The sequence below is a fragment of the Portunus trituberculatus genome, chromosome 22, assembly GCF_017591435.1.
Source record: "Portunus trituberculatus isolate SZX2019 chromosome 22, ASM1759143v1, whole genome shotgun sequence".
NCBI classification, from domain to species: Eukaryota; Metazoa; Arthropoda; class Malacostraca; order Decapoda; family Portunidae; genus Portunus; species Portunus trituberculatus.
Genome location: NC_059276.1, coordinates 1703136 through 1725856, shown reverse-complemented (window position 1 = coordinate 1725856; position 22721 = coordinate 1703136). Strand labels below are relative to the sequence as shown.

General features: G+C 42.0%; 1 long non-coding RNA gene across 3 annotated transcripts; it reads left to right on the top strand.

The window, feature by feature from the left end:
• LOC123507563 lies at window positions 1–22235 on the top strand. Of its 3 annotated transcripts, XR_006675685.1 has the most exons (4): window positions 1–154; window positions 4727–4867; window positions 6070–6256; window positions 21765–22235. It is a non-coding gene; the product is annotated as an uncharacterized LOC123507563 (long non-coding RNA). The 3 variants fall into 3 exon arrangements; XR_006675684.1 differs by lacking the exon at window positions 4727–4867; XR_006675686.1 differs by lacking the exon at window positions 4727–4867 and having other exon boundaries at window positions 1–166.
• The last annotated feature ends 486 nt before the right edge of the window (window positions 22236–22721 follow it).

Below are 22721 nucleotides of genomic sequence, written 5' to 3'. Positions count from 1 at the left end.
GAGTGGGCAGCAACGAGGAGGAAGTACTGCAGCGCCTCGCCACGTCAGACCCACCGTCTGCATGCCTGAGGGAATTTTGAAGGAATGTAGGCTATGCTCGTCCTCTCTCTACCCCGGGTCGAGGAAAGACGAGGACAGCGATCATGAATGCAAGGTAAAAGCCACAGTGAGTGTCGTTTCTTGTTTTCCCCGATTACTGATCAAATAATCAGTGCTAGTGATAACTGTGTGATAGTTACTAGCTGTTATGTAGTTGGTCAGGTGCAGCCTCAGTGGTGTCTAAAGGTAAGTTTACACTTACGGCGTTTTGGTCACGGTGTGTCACGGCGACTCGCCGTGACCACGCCGCGACCAAAAGGTCCATTTTTTGGCATCGCCGCGACAGTGTGCGCAACACACCGTGACACAATGGCACGGCGACGTCACGGCGTGGCGCGGCGTGGCACGGCGGGGTGGAGCGGCGAGCCACGGTGAGGGCGCGGCGAGCCACGGTGAGGGCGCGGTGGGGTACGCACACACCTGTCACCTCGTGCCAAAGCGTGCCTGCTACATTGAAATATCGTGTTAGTGGCATGGGGTATATATATAGAGGTCACGGGCTGCTACTGTAGGCACTTCTCGACTGACACCCATCATGGACAGAGCGAGAGAAGACGTAGGAACAAGCCTGTTCGTGATAATTACTGCTATGTGGCTGCTCAGCAGAAGGAGACGCAGACGTCTACAGCAACCTGTTGCAAGACCAAGTCGAAGAGTCAGGAGGATGTGGTGTCGGCAATGGCTGTGCAGGAGACAGATGTTTGGAGAGTATGAACAACTGCTACAGGAGTTCCAATTACTGTAACCCACCGTGACCACACCGCGTACACACCGTGACCACACCGCGAACACACCGTGTCGCACCGTGACAGTCACCGCGGCCACGCCGCGCCCACCGTGACAGTCACCGCGGCCACCCGTGCCCGCCGTGTCAAGTTGCTGTAGGCGCCGCGTCAAGTTGCACCCAGGCGAACTTGGCGCGGTGTGCCGCGAGAGTCGCGGTGTGCCGCGGTGTCTGTCACGGCGCCGCGACACGCATCACGGTGCCTGTTGCGGCGACGCGCCACCGCGCCACCCCGTGACACAAAATCAAAAAGTTTTGATTTCTGGCACGGCGCCGCGACCATTTGGAGCGCTTGTTACGGTCTTGACGCGGTGTGCGCGCGGTGTAGGCACGGGGATGTCACAGCGTGGCACGGTGTGTCGCCGTGACACGCCGTGACACAAAACGCCGTAAGTGTAAACTTACCTTAATAGTGATAGTTGATGAAATGATTAGGATTAACATTGGTAAAGGTTACCATTAGCACCACCTTGTATTTTTAGATACGCCCCTTCCCCGTCAGCAAGCCTTAGGGGCACGTGGGAAATCAAGTGTTTTGCGGGTGAGAGACAAATTTAGCAAAATTTGCCCCAAAAAAGGTTTACGGACTTCCTTGGCCTAAACTAGCTGGGGACTGCGTCCCTAAACCCGCTCTAGAGTCTTTACCCCTAGCCTAACCAAATCTAACATAAACGTCTAGCTGGGGGCTGCGCCCCCCAGTCCACCAGACCATCCCCAAGACTAGCTGGGGGGCTGCCCCCCAAACTCCCCCAAAGGGTCTTTACCCTAAAGGCCCTTCCACACGACGGGCAAATGTACGGCGTCACTGATTTGCCCGTAATTTTCTCGCTTTGAAAGTGTTACCAAATCAAACAGTCCAATTAAGGCGGACAGTAGGCACAGGCAGGCGAACGTATGACGTGGGTCAGACGCCGGGCAGAGGCCAGTCAGAGCTGTGGCAGGCAACGTCGGCCAGTGGGGGTGTTCAGTACGACAACATGGGACGTAAAAATCGTAGCCGGACAGGTAAAGCTAAACGCATAGCCTCCGTTCTCGTCGATACTGGTTTCACAGTGTATCGATCTTCTTTCTCACTTCTGCAGCAGAGAAAGACCAACCACCGTTGTTTATGTGTTCTGCTATTTTCTGCTGCTGTGGCCTTTCTGTCTTTATTTCTATATTCCACAGTCTTCACATTCCACAGACACGGTTCCTCTCTGTAAAAAATCTATTAAATGCCGGGTTGCTTCCCTTGTCCACTTATCCATGACTGTCTGGATAGACATGTGTTCACTCCATCTAGTCCACAACTGATTCAGACACCGACGGAGGCCACGGTGTTGATTTGTAACATCATGTGTCTGGCAACGTGATTCCTAGTTAGGCGCCCATCCAGTGCCTCAACAACGGGCACGGGCTGCGCCCCCTCAGACGCCCCCCTAGACTGAAATAACTCGGGGGCTGCTCTCCCTAGATCCTTCCTTGGATCCTTACCCTAACCTAAATATCTTTTAACAGGGTGAGCTGCGTCCCCCAGACCCCTCCAAGGACCCCCAACGTCACGGTGTACTACGTCATAGTGGCCGAATGGTCACCAACACCCGAGCACACGCATAACTCGCCTTGCTGGCGAGCGTGGCGACAAGCTTCGTCATTGTGGTCTTAGTTTTTAGGAGGCACCTACCAAACTTTGAGAGTCTGTGTAGGACACACTAAGGCCGCCCGCCAAATAAAACAACAAAAAACGTGTTGGGCATAAATTACTTCATCACCAAATGTTACTTACTTGTTACTTGGGGTGTTTGTTCAAGGCTCCGCTCCACTGCGAGGCAGCGCTCAGCAGAGCTTCCCTCAAAAGCAACTAGCATCTATAATTGTCTTTGATTTCCATGCCGTTAAAATCATAAACTTCCTTGAACAAATATGTCTTCAATTTCTTTTTGAAGATATCGATCCTGGCACAACCTTTATTATCACTCGGCAGTTTATTGTAAATCCTTGGTGCGCATCTTGCAAATACTCGACATCCCATATCAAGGTTATTTCTTGGCTCATGTAGTCTGTATGGGTCTGCATCGTGTTCCTTGGTATGTGCACAAATGTATGAGTGTCAGGGGTCATTTCTCTAATTTTCGCAGTATCATATTCACTCAGCCATGTTTCAATCAAAGCAAGAATATCCAGACTTTCATCATTAATAAACCACATTTCAACATAGAGGTCACAGCATTAGTAGCCATGATCTGTAATATTTCTGATCCTGTCAATCTCACTTTCCAACACAACACAACAACTATTATTCGCCGAGTGGTCAGTATTCTGTTTCTTAAACCTCACACAGTGTATGCATTTCTTCTCTGTAGATGTGCAATCCTTGGACTTGTGGTTGCCTGCACATTTAAAGCAAACGGGATGCTCACCATTTTTCTTGGCATTGCAGTTTGCCTCAGTATGACCATACCTTTGACAATGGTAACAGATAAGTGCATGATACCTGTCGCGAACCTGGTAAACTCCCCATTCAAGCTTAATCCTGTCCTGATGCTGATGCAACAACTGTCTTATCATTGGATCACATTTCATGATGTAATGAACTGTGCCCCCTGCTGCTGGTTTGCAAAAAATATTCTCAATCTTTGACTTGATATCAGGAACTGCTTGAAGGTAGTCATTTCTTGCAATAATTGTATCAATGATACCCTCCTTAGTCTCTTCCTTATGGACATTACATAGCATTATCTTGGGTTTAATTTTCTGAACAGATTTAGTTGTCAACTTTTCAACATTCTCCAGTTTCTGGGCTGCCTCATTTCTCAGACTCTCATCGGCAAAATTCATCACTATTTTTGCCATCATTAGCAAACTTTGTATCATTAATTTGCATTCCATCCAAAGCATGAGAAACTTCATTCTTCAGATTTGCTTCAGAATCCTGAGTTACCCCTACAACAAGCAGGTTCTTCCTCTTCACATCCTGCCAAGGTGTGGAATTTTCGAATCAGCAGAATTCAGCGACTCAGCACTCCCGCCAAGCCTTCTGTTGCCTCATCGACCTTGATACTTACCTCCTCCATTCTTGCCATCTTATTATCAACTATTGCCATCATCTTGTCAGCTTTAGCAGTAATGCTCTTCAAATCAGACTTAAATTCCTCAACATCATTGATGAATTTCTTCAGACCCGACACCTCAATGAAGCAAACATCGCACAGATACCTCACGTTGCAGATATTTTCAGATTTAATCCCTGCCAGATTCACACATTTCGTATGAGCCCACCGGCTACAGAGACAACATTTAATGAATTTTGCTGGGTCTCTAGAATCAGAGCTACACTTATAACAAAACGAAGGTAATAATGCTGAAATGGCATATTTCTCCGCCATCTTGGAGTCAAATGTCAGTATTTACTGCTTCGTTAGGAGGTGCTATTGGTAAGATTTACGTTAGCATTTCTGAACAGCTTTTTCTATCGAGTTGATTTTGCTTCCCAAATTGTGAGTAATATCAGATACTACCTTTCCTTGAAGGGGTGCAGCACGGCAGCGTCCTGTTAGCCTGTTAGGATGGAACGGCTGTAGTGAGCCTTGCTGTTATTGGTGAACACCTTTGCCAGTGCTTGTATACAAGTTAAAATTAGAGTAGATTTTTTGTTTAGGGTTTAGTAAGTAACCAAGGGGACGTCTGGGTGGAGTGCAGATTCCCGGCTAGTCTAGAGCGAATCGTTAGCAAATGTTATGCAAAATATGGCATTATTTATTTATTTTATTTATTTTTTTTTTTTGGCTTTTTTTTGTGAAATGTTGGCATCTTTTCCTATTTTTTTTTAATTGACAAAAAGTCTTTTTACCTGTCTTCACCCAGAAACCCGTTTTCCCTCATGGTCTCCAAGGTTGCTGTTCTTGGGGAGGAGATGGATGATGATAGGGAGGAAGGACTTGTTCTAGATATTCTACCCAGTCTGCTCCACCAAGCACGGGGACATCTGGGAATGCGGTGTTACAGGTGGGCAGTGCAGTGATAGCTACTTCATTGATATGGAATTCAGTTAGATTTTACGGTCTATTTAGATGTAAAGGTGTGAAAGCTGTCTGTTCACTTACTGAGCCGTAGTACACACACCAAGCTAAGTGCACATACATACATACTTATACATACTTATAGGCATATACAGAAACAATTGGTAGTATAGCGCTCTCCCGCACCACACGCACGCACGCACGAACAAATAAATGAACGAACTAACGGACGAACGCATGCATGTACGCACCCAAGCATGTATGCACCTAAGCACACACGCACGAACGAACGAATGAACACGCACGCACACAGGCGCACGCTTATATACCCATGCATACGCACGCACACGCACACACATGCACATGTACACGCACGCGCACACACGCACGCACACGCACGCACGCACATACATCAGATTGTAGTTAAAAATTAAACACCAACTAATTAAACATACAGCTTTTTTACTGATCCTACACACGGGCGCGCTCGCACACACACACACACACACACACACACACACACACACACACACACACGCACACATACGCACATGCACGCACGCACTCACACGCACGCACGCACGCACGCACGCGCACGCACGCACGCACGCACACACGCACACGCACACACGCACGCACGCACACGCACGCACGCACACAGGCACACGCACACAGCCACACGCATACGCACACAGCCACACGCACACACACGCACACACAGGCACACGCACACAAAGGGTACTTTACTTTGTAGGGAGGATAGCGTTAACAACACACCACATCACACCATCCATGGCGCCTCGCCCTGCTCAGCCTCCGCGAGTTCCTCCAAATTCCCCGCCTCCTTCCGTCACAGCTAAGATAGCAGTTTCTCGCCTCATGTCTTCACTATTTTGAAGGTGTTTCTAGGTAACATAAAGGCTCGCTGTGTAAGAGAGAGAGAGAGAGAGAAACTATTTTGAAGCAGTAATCATCTTTTATTTTGAATTAGTAATCGTCTTTCATTTAATAATTTATTTTTCTCATTCCTACATCCACACAATTCAAAAGCTTCAACTACCACATCTTTTGTCTCATTTAACTCAGTCTATGTAGAATAACGAAATGTGACACTTTACGTGTAAGAGAAAACCTGAAAATGCGTGAGTGAAGCAAATACACGAAGCTTCAACTCGTGGAATGTTTCAGATCACCACTTCCCATTAGCCTACAGTCTAGAGTGGGCAACAGCGGGAGGAGTAAGTACTGCAGTGCCTCGCCACGTCAGACCCACCGTCTGCATGGCTGAGGGATCTTTTAGGAGTGTAGGCCATGCTCGTCGTCCTCTCTCTACCCCGGGTCAAGGAAAGGCGAGGACAGCGATCATGAATGCAAGGTAAAAGCCACAGTGAGTGTCGTCTCTTGATTTCCCCGATTACTGATAATTAGTGCAAGTGATAACTGTGTGATGATAGTTATTAGTCGTTATGTAGTTGGTCAGGTGCAGCCTTAGTGGTGTCTAATAGTGATAATTGATGAAATAATTATAATTTCTTAACAGCTCTATCTATTTTGCCAAAATTCTACCCAGTCTGCTCCACGGGGACATCGGGGAATGCGGTGTTTTTTCTGGTTATGTATTACCTCACTAATATTTTTTTTTCTTTGGTAACAAAGTTAAACCTTTTGTGATTTACTAAGCGTTTCAGAGAGTTTGATGGCACGTTTTTCTAGAATAACTTTGTAAGGAACACGCATATCATTATGAAATTTTGCCACAATGTACTTGACACCCTCCCCGAATATCCCAATGTGTCATGAATCGTCAACAGTATATAATAATGGCACTTTCCCTATATAAACAGGTTTAAGTCACTTATCCCTCACGAAGAAACGAACAAGTGGTGAGAAATGGTGACGTAGTAACAAGCTCCACCTATCCCTCACGAAGAAACGGACAAGTGGTGAGAAATGGTGACGTAGTACTATCTGTGACGTAGTAACAAGCTCCACCTACATAGTCCCTCCCCCTGCTCCTGCCCTCCCTCTCTTCCATCCCCCTCTCCATATTTCGCTCCCTTCATCCCCTCCCATCCCGTCCCCTCCCCGTCTATGTATTCCCCTACCTGTCTCTCTCTCTCTCTCTCTCTCTCTCTCTCTCTCTCTCTCTCTCTCACCATTTGTCCGTTTCTTCGTGAGGGATAAGTGACTTTCTCCTATCTTTATAGGGAGAAGTGCCTTTATTATATACTGTTGACGATTCATGACACATTGGGATATTAGGGGAGGGTGTCAAATACACTGTGGCAAAATTTCATAATGATATGCGTGTTCCTTACAAAGTTATTCTAGAAAAACGTGCCCTCAAACTCTGAAACGCTTAGTAGGTAATTCAAGATTGACCAAGGATGGACCCAAAATTATTGTAATCCTAAGTTAATGTATGTTGTTGTGGGCAATAAAACCTATCTATCTATCTACGGGTGGGCAGTGCAGTGAGAGTTCCTTCATTGCTATGGAATTCAGCTAAAGTTCCAGTCATCTAAATGTAAAGGTGCGAAGGCTGCCTCATCACGTAGGGAGCCGCAGTACACACACCAAGCTAAGTGCACATACATGCATATACATGGTCATGCATATACAGAAGGAACTGAAGTATTTAGCGCACGCACGCAAGCACTCGCACGCACTCACTCACTCACTCACTCACGCGCACGCATGCATTCACTCATATACACACATGCATTCACTCACATCCACGCATGCATTCACTCACACGAACGCATGCATTCACTCACACGCACATATGCATTTCCTCACACGCAAGCACGCATAGATACACACGCACTCACGCAGACACATAGACAGATACACACGCACTCACACACACAGACAGATACACACGCACTCATTCAGACACGCACTAATACACACGCACTCACAAAGACACGCACAGATACACACGCACTCACTCAGACATAGACAGATACACACGCACTCACTCAGACATAGACAGATACACACGCACTCATTCAGACACACGCACAGATACACACGCACTCACTCACACATAGACAGATACACACGCACTCACTCACACATAGACAGATACACACGCATTCACTCACACATAGACAGATACACACGAACTCAGTCAGACACAGACAGATACACACGGACTCACTCACACATAGACAGATACACACGGCCCGGTAGCTCAGTGGTTAGAGCGCTGGCTTCACAAGCCAACCAAAGGACCGGGGTTCGATTCCCCGGCCGGGTGGAAATATTTGGGTGTGTCTCCTTTCACGTGTAGCCCCTGTTCACCTAGCAGTGAGTAGGTACGGGATGTAAATCGAGGAGTTGTGACCTTGTTGTCCCGGTGTGTGGTGTGTGCCTGGTCTCAGGCCTATCTGAAGATCGGAAATAATGAGCTCAGAGCTCGTTCCGTAGGGTAACGTCTGGCTGTCTCGTCAGAGACTGCAGCAGATCAAACAGTGAAACTCACTCACACATAGACAGATACACACGCACTCAGACAGACAGATACACACGCACTCACTCACACATACAGATACACACGCACTCACTCACACAGATGCACACGCACTCACTCACACATACAGATACATACGCACTCACTCAGACACAGACAGATACACATGCACTTATGCAGACATACAGACACACACGCACTCACTCACACACGCACAGATACACACGCACTCACTCAGACACACGCACAGATACACACGCACTCACTCAGACACACAGACAGATACACACGCACAGATACACACGCACTCACTCAGACACACGCACAGGTACACACGCACTCACTCAGACACACGCACAGGTACACACGCACTCACTCAGACACACACAGGTACACACGCACTCACTCAGACACAGACAGATACACACGCATTCACTCAGACACACACACACACACGCACTCACTCAGACACACAGACATACACACGCACTCACTCAGACACAGATACACACGCACTCACTCAGACACACGCAGATACACACGCACTCACTCAAACACACAGACAGATACACATGCACTCATGCAGACATACACACAGATACACACGCACTCACTCACACATACAGATACATACGCACTCACTCAGACACATGGATACACACGCACTCACTCAGACACATAGACAGACTCACTCACACATAGACAGATACACTCACTCAGACACACAGACAGATACACTCACTCAGACACACAGATCACTCAGACACACAGATACACACGCACTCACTCAGACACACACAGATACACACGCACTCACTCAGACACAGACAGATACACACGCACTAACTCAGACACACGCACAGATACACACGCACTCACTCAGACACACGCAGAAATACACGCACTCACTCAGACACACGCACAGATACACACGCACTCAGACACACGCACAGATACGCACTCAGTCACATGCACTGATACATTCGCACACACACACACACACACACACACACACACACACACGCACGCACGCACGCACGCACGCACACACACACACACACACACACACACACACACACACGCACGCACGCACGCAAACACACACACACACACACACGACAACTTTTGCAAAGTGTTTACAAAGGAGGAGCATTTTATGGGAGGAAGGCCTACGGAAATAAAGCAAATGCAGGACATCATGGTTACTAAGGAAGATGTAAGGAAAATTATAAGCAATCTGGATATTAATAAATCAATGGGGCCTGATGGCATATCTGGGAGGTTGCTAAATGAATGTAAGGATCAATTGTTGAACCCGTATTTGATATTGTGGAAACCTCCATACGAACAGGATTAGTCCCGAAAGAGTGGAAAAGAGCTGATATTGTGCCTATATATAAGAATGGTAGTAGAATGGAACCGCTAAATTATAGACCAGTATCGTTGACTAGTATATTGTGCAAGGTATGTGAAGAAGTAATTAAAGCTAAGTGGAGTGAGTATCTAGAAAGTGAAAACATTCTGAGTGAAAGGCAGTTTGGTTTCAGAAAAGGAAGATCGTGTATCCAATTTATTATGTTTTTTTCAAGAGTGACTACATACAACATAGAGAGGGATGGGTGGATGCTATCTACCTGGACTTGAGAAAGGCCTTTGATAAAGTACCACACAATAGACTGATGTGGAAACTAAAGATGATTGGAGGAGTAAATGATAAACTAGCAAAATGGATGGAAAATTACTTAATGGGAAGAGAAATGAGAACAGTGGCGAGAGGAAGGAAGTCTGAGTGGAAGATGGTAACCAGTGGAGTTCCACAAGGGTCAGTGCTTGGTCCCATCATGTTTTTGATTTATGTTAATGATATGCCAGTAGGAATTGACAGTTACATGAACATGTTTGCGGATGATACTAGAATTATGCGGAGAGTAAAGAATGTGGAAGATTGTAACAAGTTACAGGAAGATCTTGATAAAATATGAGTGGAATAAGGAGTGGCAGATGGAATTTAATATAGACAAGACCCATGTTATGAAAATGGGAAGAAGTAGATACAGACCAAACAGGGATTACAGGCTGGGTGATGAGAAAATTAAAGAGACCAATGAGGAGAAAGACTTAGGAGTAACCGTGCAAAACACTTTGTCACCGGAGAAACACATTAACAAGATTTTTTGGAAAACATACAACATGCTTCAAAATATTGGCCTTGCATTCCACTACCTAGATGAAGGAATGATGAAGAAGATATTATGTACCTTAATAGTTAGAATATGCAGCATGTCTCTGGTCACCGTATATGAAGAAAAATGTGAAGAAGGTGGAAAGGGTACAGAGGCTGGCAACAAGGATGGTACAAGGACTCAGGGAGTTAGACTATGAGGAAAGACTGAGGAAGCTGGGGCTGACCACATTAGAAGAGAGGAGAACAAGAGGAGACATGATAACTATGTATAAATTGGTGAACAAGATTGACATACTGGATAGAGAGTTGATAAAGGTGACCACAAGTAATCATCTCCGAGGACATGGAAAAAAGCTAATAAAGGACATCTGTCTAAATGACGTGAGAAAATACAGTTTCCCGCATCGTAGCATTGATAAGTGGAATAAACTGAGCAGTGATGTCGTTGACGCGGTGTGTGTCAATCAGATGAAAGAGAGATATGACAGGAATGGACAAGGAGACAGGACACAGAGAGCTTAGCTCAGGCCCTGTAATACACAAATAGGTAAATAGGTAAATACACACACACACACACACACACACACACACACACAATTCCAACATAAATGGAGTGATATCGGGATTTTAGAACTCAACGATTACTTGAGGACAAGAACCCAGATATTGTGGGTCTTACTGAAACAAAACTGAGAGAGGAGAAGACCTGATGATGGTTGGAGAAGGAAATATAATGTTTGGAAAAGAAATAGAGTAGGTAAGATGGGAGGAGGAGTGATGTTGCTGGTTAAAAAGATATAAAGGTGGATCAAGTGAAAGAAGGTATGGGAAAGGCAGAAGTGCTAAAGATCAGAGCAGAAACTAATGAAGGAAAAAGAGGCACTACATAGTGGTGTACGTACCACCTAAGACAAATGCATGGTCAGTACAGGAATATGAAGAAATGATAAGTGATACAGGAACATGTCTGGAAGAAATGTTGGGTGGCTGTGAACGAACTATAATGATGGGAGATTTTAATTGTAAAGAGGTGTGTTGGGAGGACTGGTCAATGGAAGGATCAGAGACAACATGGGAAATACACTATTGACACTGGCAATGGAAAATGTGTTAACTCAGTGGGTCAAAGAAGATACTAGGTTTGGAGGAGAGGAGCATCGTCAAGACTGGACTTGGTCTTTAGTACAGAGCCAATGGTCATTGAGGAGATGAGGGTGGAGTGCCCTTTAGCAAGAGTGATCATGCAGTTTTGGAGTTCAAGGTGATAGATGAAGAGAAATCTAGAAGAAATGAAGAATATAAAGTGGGAAGATGGAATTATGCCAAGACAGATTTTGGAAACCTAAAGAAATTCTTTCAAGAGACAAATTGGATGAAATTCAAGAGTGCTAAGGAGCAAATGAAAAGTGGAAGGAATTTATAAAAATATACAAAGAAGGTGAGAAAAATTTGTACCAATAAGACAACATAGAAGTTGGAAAGCAGGACTGGTTTAACGATAGATGTGAAAAGGCTAGAACAAGAAAAGAGGATGCATGGAAGAGGTGGAGAAGGAAAAGACGGATTAAGCAGTGGGAAAGTTACAAAAGAGCAAGAAATGAATATGTGTTGATTAGAAGAGAAGAAAGAAAGAAACAAGAAAAGGATATAATTGATAAATGTAAAGACCAACCAAGGCTTTTTACAGACATGTGAACAACAACATCAAAAATAGAAAGTATTGAAAGTTTAGAAGTAAATGGAGTATGCAGTGAAGATCCCAGGAAATGGCAGAGGCTATGAATGGATGCTTTCGGAAGGTATTCACAAAGGAGACTGCTTTTGACAAACCACTGGTAATGGAACAGAAAGGGATTATGAAGGAGTTTCAAGTAACTGTGGAGGAGATCAAGAATATGATGGGAGTTTAGAAGTGAGAAAAGCTGTGGGACCTGATGGGGTATCAGGATGGATTTTAAGAGAATGCAGGAGCAACTGGCAGAAAAAGTTTGTGAAGTAATTGATGCCTCATTAAGGAAGGTGTAGTGCCCCAAGACTGGAAAAGAGCTAACATTGTCCCAATCTATAAATCAGGTAACAAGAGACCCATTGAACTATAGACCAGTGTCACTTACAAGTGTGGTAGCTAAGATGTGTGAGAGGGTGGTGAAGAATAGATGGACAGACTTCTTGGAGAAAAATGACATACTTTGTGAGTGTCAATTTGGTTTTAGAAAAGGGCGTTCATGCGACAAACCTGATATGTTACTATTCGAGGGTGATAGATGTAATACAGGAAAGAGATGGTTGGGCTGATGGAATATATCTGGATTTAAAAAAGGCCTTTGATAAGGTACCACACCAGAGACTGATCTGGAAACTTGAAATGGTAGGAGGAGTGCATGGCAGTTTACTAAAATGGATGGAAGACTTTTGGTAGGAAGAGAAATGAGAACAATAATTAAGGACAGACCATCAGAATGGGGCTTGGTGGAGAGTGGAGTTCCACAGGGATCAGTGTTGGCACCAGTAATGTTCGCAGTCTACATAAATGACATGGTGGATGGGGTGTCCAGTTATGTGAGCCTATTTGCAGGCGATGCAAAATTGTTAAGAAAAGTGAGATGTGACAAAGATTGCGAACTACTCCAGGAAGACTTGGACAGAATATGGAAATGGAGCTGTACATGGCAAATGGAGTTCAACACGACAAAATGCAAGAAAATAGAGTTTGGCAAGAGTGAAAGAAGAATCAGGAGTATGTACAAGATAGGAAATGAAGACATAAAACCAGTCATGAAGAAAAAGACCTTGGGGTGACAATTACCAATGACCTATCGCCAGAGAGACATATAAACAAAATAATTGGAGAAGTATTGAACTTATTGAGGAACATAAGAGTGGCGTTCGTATATTTAGATGAAGAAATGATGAAGAAAATAATTACTGCAATGATAAGACCGAGGCTTGAATATGCAACAATACAGTGGGCTCGAACTTAAAGAAACACATAAGGAAACTAGAGAAAGTACAGAGGGCTGCAACAAAATGGTGCCTGACTTAAGAGATTTGACTTATGAAGACAGACTGAAAAGAATGCAACTTCCGACCCTGGAAAACAGAAGAAAGGGAGACCTGATAGCAATATACAGAGTGATGATTGGCATGGAAAAATGGATAGGGAAGATCTGTGTATGTGGAATGAAAGAATGTCGAGAGGGCATGGGAAAAAACTAAAATGGCCACTTATAGGAGAGATGTGAAAAATATAGCTTCCCTCATAGAAGGGTGGAAGCATGGAATAGTTTAGGCGTGGAAGTGGTCAGCAAGGAATATTCATGATTTTAAGAAAAAGCTGGACATTAATAGATATGGAGCGGGACAACACGAGCATAGCTCTTTTCCGTATGTTACAATTAGGTAAATACAATTAGGTAAATACACACACACACACACACACACAGTACACCTACACACACATCCTAAATCGAGGAGTTGTGACCTTGTTGTCCCGGTGTGTGGTGTGTGCCTGGTCTCAGGCCTATCCGAAGACCAGAAATAATGAGCTCTGAGCTCGTTCCGTAGGGTAATGTCTGGCTGTCTCGTCAGAGACTGCAGCAGATCAAACAGTGAAACACACACACACACACACACAAAGCTAGAGGAGGAGGTCCATCTAACTTTGAGGAAGAGGGATATAAAAGTTGGAGAAGAGACAGAAAGGGAAAAGGGGAAGGAGTGCTGATAATAGTTCGAGATATATTTGTAGAGGAAGTGCCCTATGGGGATGGTATGGTGGAAGCTATAGGAGTAACAATCAAGACAAAAGGTAAAAAATGGAGAATCATAGTCACTTATGTGCCACCGAAGACAAATACATGGAGAGCAGAACATAAGAAAATGCAAGGAGAGGAGATTAAGTGCTTGAATAATATGATAAGAAGAGCTGGAAAAATAATATTAGTAGGAGACTAACTAAAAGAATAAACTGGAGAGAGATGGAAGTAATGGGTAATGCTGGATCGTGGAGCGAGGAGTTTTTACAGTTAACTACAGTTCTTTCACCCACTGGATCAGTGGGTGGAAGAATCAACATGGTGCAGAGAAGAACCATCATTGCTTGACCTAGTATTCACAAAGAAGCCACAGAGCCCCATCCCTGCATACACTACCTTAGTCCGATGGGAAGATGATGTGACTGGTTACAGAAAGGAATACAAAATGGAGGTTAAATTATGCAAAAGCGAATTATGAAAAGTTAAAAAAAAGATTTTGCTGATATTGAATGGAGGAACATTATGAATGGAAGGACAGTTCATGAGAGATATGAAATATTCCTAGAGAAATATAAAAAAGAAGTTACGAAATACATACCTATCTATAGAGTAAAGATAAGTATACAAGCTTGGTACAATAGCAGATGTGTATAAGCTAAAAGGGAAAAAGATAAAACTTGGAAGAAACTCAAAAAGCAGAAAAATAAAAAACAACAGGCAAGCGAGAAATGAATACATTAGAGTAAGGAGAGGGGAATAAAGAAACTTTGAGAAAGATGTGGTGAGAAAAATCGATAATGAACCCAAGTTTTTTTACAAGTATATAGATGGTAAGATGAAAAATAGGGAAGCAATAGAAAAAATAGTTAGAGGGAATACATACCAAACAGCAGAGGAAATGAGTGAAATAATGAATGAGTTTTAAGACTGTTTTCACTGAAGAAGAGGATTTTACAAAACCAAATAGGATTTTGTATTGTCAAGGTCTATAAGAAACCATAGTGCACAAAGAAGAAATTGGAAAACTACTAAAAATTAGGATGTCAGAGAAGTGATGGGACTGGATGATGTGACAGGCTGGGCACTAAAGGAATGTAAAGAACAATTGTTAGAACCAGTATGGGAAATGGTTACAAGCTCATTAAAAGGGAGAATACCACTGGAATGGAAGAGCCAACATAATGCCAATATTCAAAGGAAGAAAGTCAATGGAGCCATTAAATTACAGGCTGGTGTCACTTACAAGTGTTGTGGGGAAGATTTGTGAAATTGTTATCAAAGAAAAATAGGTTAAATATCTGGAAGAGAAACAAGTTATATCGAACAGACAATTTGGGTTCAGGACAGGAAGGTCATGTGTGTCAAATTTATTAAGTTTCTACTCAAAAGTAGTGGAATGAATGGAGAGCAGAGATGGGTGGGTGGACACTGTATACCTGGACATAAAAAAAAGGCTTTTAATAAGGTCCCTCATAACAGACTACAGTGGAAATTAGAGAACATATGAGAACTGAGAGGAATAATATTAGATTGGATAAGGGATTATTTGATGGACAGAGAAATGAGAACGGTGATCTGGGATACATACTCATCCTGGAGTAAAGTATCAAGTGGAGTGCCGTAGGGGTCAGTGTTAGCTCCCATTATGTTTAAGGTATATGTAAACAACATACAGTATGGAGTGACCAGCTATATCAATTTATTTGCTGATAATGCAAAATTGTTAAGAATAATTAAGACATGAAAAGATTGTTTGCTGCTGCAGTAAGATATAAACAAAATTTATGAATGGAGTAAGAAGTGAAAGTTAGAATTCAATGCCAAGCAATGCCATGTAATGGAATTAGGAAAGAGTAAGAGAAGACCAGTATGGAACTATTTGATGGGAGAGGAACAAATAATGAAGACTAAAGAGGAAAAAGATCAGGGAATGGTCATACAAGAAATGCTGAGCCCTGAAAAACACATAAGTAAAATACACATTATTATGAGTATGATGTATCCACAGTTGGAATATGCAGCAGTGGCGTGGTACCAAGTTTGATAAAGGATATTAAGAAAATTAGAACAGATCCAGAGAATAGCTACAAAAATGGTGCCGGAAACAAAGGACCTAACATATGAAAAAAGGCTGAAAGAAATGGGATTGTCAACCTTACAAGATAGAAGAGAAAGAGGGGACCTAATAACAATGTATAAAATAGTTAATGGCATTGAAAAGATAGACAAGCAAGACCTGGTGCTGGTGGCAGATGAAGCTGGAAGAACAAGAGGATATGCAAAGAAGATCAAGAAGAGGCAGTGTGTGAAGGACATTGAAAAACAGTTTTCCATATAGAACGGTGGACACAGCACACAATGTGCATACCTTTAAAGAAGAATTAGATAAATGGAAATATGGAGACAGGACACTATGAGCCCTGCTCGAACCTAGTACAATACAACTAGGTAAATACACAAACACACACACACACACACACCCGGTAGCTCAGTGGTTAGAGCGCTGGCTTCACAAGCCAGAGGACCGGGGTTTGATTCCCTGGCCAGGTGGAGATATTTGGGTGTGTCTCCTTTCATGTGTAGCCCCTGTTCACCTAGCAGTGAGTAGGTACGGGATGTAAATCGAGGAGTTGTGACCTTGTTGTCCCGGTGTGTGGTGTGTGCCTGGTCTCAGGCCTATCCGAAGATCGGAAATAATGAGCTCTGAGCTCGTTCCGTAGGGTAACGTCTGGCTGTCTCGTCAGAGACTGCAGCAGATCAAACAGTGAAACACACACACACACATTGACGCTGGTAATGGAAAATGTGTTAACTCAGTGGGTCAAAGAAGATACTAGGTTTGGAGGAGAGGGAGCATCATCAAGACTGGACTTGGTCTTTAGTACAGAGCCAATGATCATTGAGGAGATGAGGGTGGAGTGCCCTTTAGCAAAGAGTGATCATGCAGTTTTGGAGTTCAAGGTGATGGATGAAGAGAAATTTAGAAGAAATGAAGAATATAAAGTGGGAAAGATGGAATTATGCCAAGATGGATTTTGGAAACTTAAGGAAATTTTTTCAAGAGACAAATTGGATGAACTTCAAGAGTGCTAAGGGAGCAAATGAAAAGTGGAAGGAATTTATAAAAATATACAAAGAAGGCGAGAAGAAATTTGTACCAGTAAGACAACATAGAGAAGTTGGAAAGCAGGACTGGTTTAATGATAGATGTGAAAAGACTAGAAAAAGAAAAGAGGATGCATGGAAGAGGTGGAGAAGGAAAAGACGGATAAATCAGTGGGAAAGTTACAAAAGAGCAAGAAATGAATATGTGTGGATTAGAAGAGAAGAGAGAAAGAAACTGGAAAAAGATATAATTGATAAATGTAAAGACCAACCAAGGCTTTTTTACAGACATGTGAACAACAACACTAAAAATAGAGAAAGTATTGAAAGTTTAGAAATGAATGGAGTCTGCAGTAAATATGTAAATACACGTAGCAGTGGTGTGGTCTGAGCCTGAAAAAAAATTAGAATGGATCTAGAAGATAGCTTCAAGGATGGTGCCAGAACTAAAGAACCTAACATATAAGGAAAGGCTGAAGGAAATGGGACTACCAACCTTATAAGATAGAAGAGAATAAGGAAACCTAATAACAATGTACAAAATATTAAATGGCATTGAAAATATTGAGAAGTAAGACCTGGTGCTGGTGACAGAAGCAGCTGGAAGGACAAGAGGATATGTAAAGAAGATTAGGATGTGGCAGTGTGTGAAGGATATTGAAAAATACAGTTTTCCACACAGAATGGTGGAAAAATGGAATGCGCTGAGTGATGTTGTTACAGCACATGATGTGCATAACTTTAAAGAAAAATTGGATCAATGGAGACAGGACACTATGAGCCCTGCTTGACCCCTGTACAATGCAACTAAGTAAATACACACTCATGGGAAGGAAAGGAGGAATCATATAGTAAATTAACATATGTGCCACCAGAGACTAGTAGCTACATAAAGGCTGGATAAACACAAGGAAATACAAGAAGTGTTAAAATGCTAGGACAACATGCTGAGGAAAGACAGAAAAGTAATACTCGTGGAAGATTTTAACTGCAAAAACGTATATTGGGAAGAAATGGAAGTGAAGAATGGTCATGCTGGATGATGGGAAACAAGTGCTACCACTGCAAATGGTAAATACAATGAACCAATGGTGATGGTACAGGGAAGAAAAACCACCTGTCCTTGCCCTGGTGTCAACAAAAAAAAAAAAGAGAGTCTTGTTCAACCATTTGTTATCATACCCCAATGGGGAAAAGTGATCCTGTGGTTTTGGAAGTTGGATTGGAAGATTGGAAAATACAGTACTGAAATGCAGAGGAACAGAGGAACCATGCTCGCTTTACGGGTCGAGGGATCTCCAAGCGTAAGGGTTCGAATCCTGGCCCCAGTCCAAGTGTAGGATGGGCTTCTTTACTAGTAATGATGGTTAAATAAAGGGTGGGCTTTCTATCTTTTACTAGTAATGATGGTTAAATAAAGGGTGGGCTTTCAGATAGGAAGTCTCCTTTAGCTCGTAAATTCCCGTGAAAAGCCCATGTAGTATAAATAAAAATTAAAGAAAAAAAAAAAAAGGAAGTGAATCATGCCAAGACAAATTTTGAAGAATTAAGTAAATACTTTGGTCATATTAACTGGAAGGATATCATGGAGGGCAAAACAGTGTAGGAAAAGTATGAAATATTCCTGGAGAATTACAAAGAGTTGATGAAGAGGTATGCTCCTATATGCAGAGTAAAGGACACATGTTTGTTAGTGGTGCAGAAGCTAAGAAGAGTAAGGATATAGCCTTGAAGAAATTAAAAAACAACAAAATGAAGATGTTAGGAAGCAATATAGAGGTACAAAATTAATATGTTAGGATCAGAAGAGAAGAGGAGAGAAAGGTTTTAAGGGATTTAGAGAAGAGATGTGAAGAGAAACCCAAGCTTTTATACAAGTATGTTAATAAAAAGATGGCAGAGAGAACATTAATAAGTCAATTAAGGGATACAGAATATAAGAAATGATGAAAGAAGTGGGTGAACTTATGAATGAGAGCTTTAGATCAATATGTATTGCAGGAGATTTTTTGGAACCAAATGATGAAGTGACACAGGAAAGGTTAAGGAATGTTGTGCAAAAAAGAAAAAAATTGCAAATTATGAGAGGAGGTAGATGTTAGAAAAGCAATGGGGCCAAATGGAGTGTCAGGATGGACACTGATGTGATGTGATCAGCAAATCTTAGATGAAAGGGAGAGTACTAAAGGAGTGGAAAAGAGCAAAATATAGTGCCTATATGTATACAAAAGAGGAAAAAAGACTGAGCACCTAAATTATAGACAAGAGACACTGACTAGTGTTGTGGGAAAGATCTGCAAAATTGTGATGAAGGAAAAATGGTGGAATATCTGGATAAAAAACAAATAATAAATAACTCCCAATTTGGTTATAGAAAAGGGAGATCATGCATAACAAATTAAGTTTCTATACAAGAGTAATAGATGAGGTACAAAGAAGAGATGGATTGATTGACACAGTGTATTTGGATATCAAAAGGCATTTGACAGAGTACCACATAAAAGACTTATAGAAAATCTAATTCATAGGAGGAATACAAGGAAATATATGAAGTTGGATGATAGAGTACTTAATGTTCTAAATATATATATATATATATATATATATATATATATATATATATATATATATATATATATATATATATATATATATATATATATATATATAAGAGGGCTTCTGTAGCTACATGAATGTGTTTGTAGATGAGGCAAAACTATTGAGACTAATAAAGAGCAATGAAGATGTGAAGCTGCAAAAGACATTGACAAGAGCTGGGAGTGGAGCCAAAAATGAAAATTAAGCAAAAGTGGAAATTAAAAATTAATGCTAAGAATTGCTGTAATGGCAATGGGTACAAGTAATAGAAGACCTACATGGGAGATGAGATTTTACTGAAGAGGAAGAAGAGAAGGACCTGGGAGTGGTTATACAAGGCACTCTAACTCCAGAAAGACACATCACTGGATGGCATTTAATTACATGGATAAGAGAGTATGATGAAAAAGATTTCAATCACTAGGATAACACCTAGACTTAAATATGCAGCAGTGGAGTGGTCTCCACACATGCAAAAGGATACCAAGAAATTAGAAAGAATTCAAAGAGCTACAAAGATGGTGCCAGAGATGAAGGACCTTACCTATGAAGATAGACTTAAGAAAATGGGACTACCAACTTTGAAAAATACACGAGACAGGAAATCTAATAACAATATAGTAAACCATATGGAAAAGATAGATAGAGATATGACAGAATATGGAGATAGATGGATGAAAGGACACTCTAAGATCACAAAGTCAGGTGTAAGGAACATTAAAAAGTTTAGTTTTTCACACAGAACAATTGGACATCTGGAATGGCTTGAGTGAAAAGATAGTAACAAAAGAAAATGTGGAATATTTAAGGAAAAGTCAGATAAAAGTAGATATGGAGACATTACTGAGCCCTGCTCGAACTCTGTAATATACAACACACACACACACACACACAGTAGTTAACTTTATAGGAGTGTTGTGTTAACGCACATTACACCACACCATGGCATACCTGGTGCCCCAACCTGCTTAGGCCCCTTAGTTCCACCAAAGTCAGTGCCCCCTCCTGCCACAGCTAAGATGGCAGTTTTTTGTCTCGTATCTTGAATATTTCACAGGTGTCCCTAGGTAATCTAAAGGTTTGCTATGTAGAAGTATATGGAGCTGGAGCTGGAGCTGGAGGAGGACAGTTGAGATGTTAAAAAAAAAAAAAACTGCCATGGTTCTATATCATAATATAGTTCCTTTTGTAAGTGGATTTTGTATTGTTTTGAGATTCATTTTATTGCTAGCTGCATCCTTTGTTTCCCATAAAATAACCTTCACCCCATTAAGTATCTTTCATTTTACCTTTTTTTTTTCTTAGCATGCTGAGGATTTTGTTGTTTTGATGTAATATTGAGATACTATATACATATCCCAAGTAAAAATATTCCATAAAATCCAGTATAACTAGTAAAAATTCTAAATAAATTTTATGCTACATATGAAGATGAAGAAATTTGTAGAAATTTTTTTTCTCTATATGGAAAGAGAATTCTTTTTAGAAAATGTAATAATCTAGTTGCATAAGAAAGCTGTAAGAAGTCTGAAAGCCTACATAAGTGGCCCACTCTATCTTCCTTATCCACATGTCATCTATTTAGGTTCTCTATTTGAATGAATTGACACAAACTTTTCCTCACTAGTGCAGACTTCATTAAAATACAAACAGCTCAGGGTGAATAATAATCTTAATGTATACTGTATAGATTTTATCATTTAATCTTGATTGAAACATGCATCAATTGAGACAAGCTTTTAGTTCAATTGGCATTTCCTTGCAGATGTGGTGTGATCTTTACATGAACTGGAGTTAGGAGGATCAAGAGGGCCTAGTGAGGCAGGCATCTTCTCAGGAACATGGAGATACAAGTACAGGTGTTCAGCATCATTAGTCCGTGGAATTTGCTGCACTGTGAACTTGAAATCCACCTACAGCTACTTGCCAGTGTCCAATCAAGTGCAGAGTGAGTTTCAGGGTTACATACATGACAAAGGAAGAAAATGGAGATTTAGGTACTTTATTGAACTAATATCTAACAGAGTCCTACACCTCAATATCAACATAGTCACTGCTGTCATTATCAGTATCCACACAGTGTGTATCTTGTGTAAAACTGTGACAACAATTCTTGTACACAGTTGTAAAGAGTGATGTGCACTTAATGTGTGTTAGAGTGGGTTTACTTCCCATAATTTTGAGATGATGGAGTTATGTGTTCCTGACATTGTGCTACATCCATGTGTTGCCAGACCAACGCTTTTTGATATCCAATTTCACGTGTCTCTAAGAACTCTATCAATCAATGGGTGTGAACAGCACCAGCCAACTAAGGTCATATGACATTATGGCAAGCAAAGGGGAGCTGTAAGGATAATGGTAGGGTTATGGGTCTAGTGGGCATTGGGGAAGGAAGTGTACCCTATGGTAAAGTCATTATAGCAATTTAAGAGCATTGATTTGTTTTAGGTAGATGAGGTGATCTACAGAGATTTGTAACTGAGAATATCAGAGCCTTGGACAGCAGGGGAGGGATGCTAAATGGGGGAAGGCAGTTGTTCAGGCAGCTGTATGTGTAGGGAAGAAGAGGAGGATGTGGGAAACAGAGAGGGCTCATTACAAGTTGGGCATAATGAAGGTGAAGAATTTTTCATGAGGTAAGAGTGGGTGAGGTTGGTATAACCGAGCAAGTGCTGTTTCCGTACCTCTATTTTGGTGCCAAAGGTTCAACCAAGGAGAT